Source organism: Cucurbita maxima, unplaced genomic scaffold, assembly GCF_002738345.1.
Source record: "Cucurbita maxima cultivar Rimu unplaced genomic scaffold, Cmax_1.0 Cma_Scf00130, whole genome shotgun sequence".
In the NCBI taxonomy this organism is placed as follows: Eukaryota; Viridiplantae; Streptophyta; class Magnoliopsida; order Cucurbitales; family Cucurbitaceae; genus Cucurbita; species Cucurbita maxima.
The window spans coordinates 23,589-29,625 of NW_019272146.1; the positions used below are offsets into that span (position 1 = coordinate 23,589).

At 36.6% G+C, this 6,037-nt stretch overlaps 1 long non-coding RNA gene across 1 annotated transcript; it reads left to right on the forward strand.

Moving 5' to 3' along the window:
• Nucleotides 1-1,277: 1,277 nt before the first annotated feature.
• LOC111473541 lies at nt 1,278-5,787 on the forward strand. The gene is made up of 2 exons (XR_002715721.1): nt 1,278-1,346; nt 5,693-5,787. It is a non-coding gene; the product is annotated as an uncharacterized LOC111473541 (long non-coding RNA).
• The last annotated feature ends 250 nt before the right edge of the window (nt 5,788-6,037 follow it).

The following is a 6,037-nucleotide window of genomic DNA, read 5'->3' on the forward strand; positions in this document are numbered from 1 at the left end:
ATGTTTGTTGTCCTGCCTGACAGGCGTAGCATTATGATAAACGTAATGAACGTTTTTCTGCTTGGTCATCGTAGCATTATGATAACGATAATGATTATTTTTCTGCCTCGTAACGTATACATCCGTACTATCGTGAAGGGTAAGGGGTATCCCCCAATGCATGAGCACACAATAATGCATGAAGTCCCAACATTTTTCCATTTTTATTATCATTTAATACAACCTCACTAGTATTCCGTACATATCATATCGTTTCTCATATCATTTCACATATCGTTTTTTATGTATATGTCGGAGTTGTATTTCATGCTAGTTCGTCATTTTGCATGTCAATCACATATCATTCAAATTACATAAATATATCATATCATAACATTCCAGGCTTCCCGACTAAAAAATTTCATCATGTACATATCATACCATAATATATCGCATCACAATATATCATATCATAAACATGTCAATTATCACATATCTCGTACCATAACATATTTCATATCATTTTCATATCATATCACAATATATATATATATCCGTCATTCACATGTCATATCATAATCATATCATATCTTAAACGCTTCGTTTTCATATCGTTCCTTAACTTATCAATAGCCTTAACATTCTTATATCTATTATAATCATATCGTTACATGAATGTACCTTAGCATATCATTGCAGGTTAATGCTATCATTCTATCAATCTATCATAATCCTTATTTTTAGAGTAATCCTAATGCTATCGTTCTTGTAACACCCCGAACTCAACAGGTACAATTCGCTCTATCCTTGTGACTAGCACCTTCTTAACCATTGTGAGTTTCTAGATTTTATTGGAGGACTTAGAGTGTGATTTTCAAATCGGTGCAGAAGAAAGAAATGCTCGGTATGCATCAAGGAACTTAAGGAAAATATTTAAAAAAATGGTAATGTAATCTAAATTTTGGTCAAAGTCAATATAGACAGACTAGGAAGAAAAAAAAAAAGAAAAAAAAAAATAATAGAGAGAGAGAAAGAGAAAGGAACCGTTAGGGTTTTTTAAGAAGAGGAAGGAGGGAGAAATGCCCAAACCGGAACTGAAGCACTCTCAATCTTAGGTCTCCTACTAGAGCTACTCAAAGTATCAAGAGGAGTGGTCTGACCGTTGGATCGTTCGTTTCCGGAAAGAAACGTTAGGTAAGTCCACGACCTCTTTTGTTTCAAGATTTCACCATAGTTCCGGGAATTTTAGATGATTTAGACCTTAATAATCTAGTTGCAAAACTTTAGGTGAGGAGACTTGCAAGTTTTCAGAGGAAACGCAGCCAAAATCTCGTTGGAAAACAAAATCGAGAAATTGTCCTACTTTGGTAAGAAACTGAATTTTTCTTAGTTTTCGACTCCATTTATTAGGTGCTGTGCATAACAAAAAAATAGAATAAAAATATATCTAGATAGGTGGACTTGAGATCTTGAATTCTTGTGAAGGAATCCATTTAATTCGAGTTATGGTTTGGAAGATAGAAAAACCCAAAATAAATAGGTTGATATAGAATTTGACCGAAATCTAGAAATTGGATGAACTCAGGCAATCGGCGAGGGACACACGGCCGCCGGAAAGGGAGGACTCGTGTTGAGCAATTGGTGGAGAGACACGTCTGGCACCTCTGTTGACACCCGTTCGACGGTTGACCCGAAAACCTGACCCGAGCTCCGTGAAGCAACCCGATGACTCGCGGTCCAACCCGAAAGCTACTGCCAGTCCCTGTATACGACACGTGTCACGCCTAGAAAATTCGAAGGGGGTAAGTCTACGTCACGCCCGTGTTGACCACGCGTAGACCCTGCGCGTGGGGAAATGTGCAAGCGCATGGGAGTCCCCTATGAGCGCGTGCGGGCGTGTGAGTGCCCTATTTTCTCCCGTTTTTCGTCCCGATTCCAGTGCTAATCCTATTTTACTATGAACTAGGTCTTTGTATAGATAATTCATAGTTTTCAGACTCCATTACGACTGTAATCAAGCTCGGGAAGGCACGCGACATACTTGTAAGTAACCATACTAATTTAGGAAGTAATACTTGTAGGGTGCGCTTGGTTTTGCATGCATGCTAGAACAAATTACCCATAGGTGGCTAGATCTAATGATCCTCTGTACTTAGAGAATTAAATATATATCTATTGGACTTGTTCCCCTAGTGAGATTTTGTACCCGTTGTTTGTATGCTTGCTGGACTATCTTACTAATGCTTTTATCTGTTCATACTATGTTGGCGGACATGAGAATTTGTGTATCTGTGCTCCGGGTGTTGATGGATGTTACCGCCCCGTTGAGCTTGTATGATTGTATGCATTGTTAATCATACATAAACTCCTCTTAAATAATTGTGCGAACTTATGATATGATTGACAAGTTGTAGTGTTATGATATGCCTAAGGTGAACTCTTGTAGGGATTAAGTTGGGTTTAGTTAGGGGACCATCCTAATGTTACGGTCTATGGTGTCGTGAGTGACGCTTAGAGGGAGAGACCCTTTAACCTTGGACTGTTATAGACTTGGGAATCTTGGTCGAGTGAATCTGGAAGTCGGGATCCTTAACTCAATAGTTTTAACTATCCTTGAGATATAGAGAACCACATTGGACCCCGAGGTGTAGAGAGATGATCTCTTAGCCGACAGTATCTGGTATAGCGTTCGAGTATGCTCCGCTTCCCTTCCTACTCCATTGTGGTACTATTGAGCTAGGCGAGAAGCCAGTTAGGGAGATGTTACTCTTTCCTTCCTACTTCGGTGTGGTACTGTAACGACCCAAAATTTTCTACTTAATTTAAGGTCGCTACTGTATACGTACCATAAACATTGAATGCGGAAGACTTCATTTAAATTCCATAAAACATAATCTTTATCTTAAAACACAGTCATGGACTTACGTGTTTCGAAAACATCTTTAAAACGACACAACAAACGACTAAATCAAATAAATAAGAGTTTCAGTTAAAAACATCCTATTCTAGCCTAAGTCTAAGAAAATAAATACCACTATCCTATGCATGTGTCATGGTCTCGAGTTGTGAAACCGTCGTCAGCCGTACAGGAATGCCTTGCCTTAACCTGAAAAATATAGTAGCACAGGCTTGAGTATTTAAAGAAATATTCAGTAAGTGACCCCACTATTGAAGTTAAATGCAACAATCACATGTAATGAGATGATGGAACCTATCTTTCATTCCGTTCTTCCTACGGTGTTGTCCTAACGGGTAATTTTGGATGTGTACCATATACTCTACACACAGCCCATATGTACGAGTATGGGCTCACCAGCTAGTTCGCACACCGCTGGGACACTTTTCTTATCCGGTGGGGATATTCTGGGAGCCCTTTAGGCCAGACACCCGCTAGAACTAGTAACTATCACGGCAGCGCTATGCAAAGCATAACAATCGTTGTCTTGCCATTAGATGTATGCGTTCGTACCCTCGTGATTGGATAGGGGTATCCCCCCAAATGCATGAGCACACATAATGCATGAGGTCCCAATACTTTTTCATTTTCATTATCCTTTAATACAACCCCGCTAGCATTATGTACATATCATATCATTTTTCATATCGTTTCAGATATCGTTCCAGATATCGTTCATCATTCATATCATATCGTTTTTCATTCTTCAGTTTTCAAATCATACATAATTCTAACGGGGTTATATTTCATGCCATTTATCGTAATTTCATGTCATTCATATCATGCTGTGTACACACAATTTAAGAGACCTAACATAACGTTCTATGCTTTTAACATAACATTTCATCATATACACATCATACCATGACATATTGCATCACAATGTATCATATCATAAACAAGTCATAATGTAAACACTTCGTAGTCATATCGTTTTCTAACTTATCATAGCCTTAACGTTCTTATATCTATCACAGACATATCATTACATGAACGTACCTTAGTCATATCATCACAAGAACATAACCTAATGCTATCGTTCTATCAATCCTAATATTATCGTTCTATCAATCTATCACAAACCTATCCCTTTCTACCCGTAACCTAACCATATTCTTCCATCAATCTCTCTTATCCATATCACTCCAGTATGTAACCTAACCTTAACGCTACATGAACGTATTTTACTCCTATCGTTACATTTCGTTTTGTGCATCCATCTCGTATCCTATCTCAAACATATTCTTGAACACATCGTACCGTAACTATTATCATACAGTTCACATATTATAACATATAAGAAGCATATTGATCCACAGACAATTCACACATATCAATATATATGGCACGTGCAGAACCACGGGGCACGTGTCAATATCAAATATAACCATGCTGATACTAAGGTCACTTACCTGGCTAGCTTAAGTTGTTGTTACAAATATATCTTTAATGAAAGTTTGATTCAGTCCTTTGAAATCCATGTCAACCTATGTGAGCCCATGACATTAGCTTCATGTTTGAAATCTACAAAATTATTTCTTTAATTTACATGGGTCCATTGTGCAAAGTCTTGAAATGTTATATGTCTATAATTATATTTTTATAAAAAATCTTATTTTCTATAGTTATGGGTGTAGATACACCTATTTAAGTTATTTCTCTATATTTAGTTTGTGGTTTTTAATTCCTTAATCTTCTTTTTTTTCTTTTATCTGTTTGTCTCTTAATTGTGTTCTAACTTATTCTAAATTTCTAGTGGATCTCTGTTTCCAAATCTTTCCTTGTCTTAGTGTTTAAGATTCACAAATTTTCTTGGCCATTCTATTTTTAATCTATGGCTACTAATAAAAATTTAATTTAATATTACTAATCTGATGTGATTTGCTAGAATTCATATAAATGATGTGATTGACTAGAATTCATATAAACGATGTTATTTGCTAGAATTCATATAAATGATAGACATTTAGTTTCTAACTCAAAATTAAACCATTGTAATAATTCAACAAGATCTTGTGATTTCTAAAAAAATAGGATTAAAGAAAATGAAGATTTAATATATACGTGACTATTATTCTTTTTCTGTTTTTTTTTTTGTTACTTTCTCGCAGGATGGGTTGAGGAGAGATAAATATGGGGAGGGATGAGAGGTTAGTGGAGAGAAGTAGTGGAAATGTTGTTTTTTTGTTTATTTATTTATTATTATTATCATTTTAACCATTTTTTTATAATTAATATTATTGGTTTATTTCTTTATTTAGTTTTGGGTTATTACAAGTACCGTTGAGCTAGGCGAGATGCCAGTTAGAGAGGTGTTACTCTTCTCTTCCTACTCTGTTGTGGTACGGTTGAGCTTGGCGAGACGCCTGTTAGGGAAGTGTTACTCAATGGTAGATTGACTACTCTGCAAGGGGATCCATCTTATGGTAAGATGTTGATCATGCGAGTGGGTCAAGGTCGCCTGCATGATGGGTCTGTCCTGTGGAAGGACGTTGACCATGTTGTGATTAATTCTAGCTGGGTTGAACGAGGGGTACATGTAGTTATGAGGGAGCACCTCATCCTCAAATGTTGAATACCGCTTCAAAGGTTAAGTCCTTCCACCCTGAACTGTGTACTGAGAGTACTGAGACTCTGGGGTATAGAGTATAGTTGGTGGTTCTCACCTAAACTTAGATATGAATAAGAGCCTACAAGTAGGTTGCTTACTGAGTATATTTTTATACTCACCCCGTTTCCCTTTTTTTTTTTTTCCAGGTACTAGTCGAGGTGGGGAGGTGTTCGAGAGCTGCACTGTCACAGAGGGGAGTCGTTCCGAAGCGTCAGTTCCTTGTCGGTCTTTTAGAGTCTTGTATTTTTCTTTCATAATTGCATTTCCCGTTTGTAATATTTGACTTTAATTTTGTATTTAATTTTTGTGTCGTTGACTCCTTTTTCTTTCTTTAAATTTTATGAGATTTTCATTTCCTATTTTATCACCTTTTAAATTTTATTTGTTTTCACGATTTTCGTCTTTTTAGTCACGATTTGTTCTTTCGAAACCTAAAAAATCAGGTCGTGACAGTTCTATCGTTCAATGTTCATAGACTATATATGTGTTTA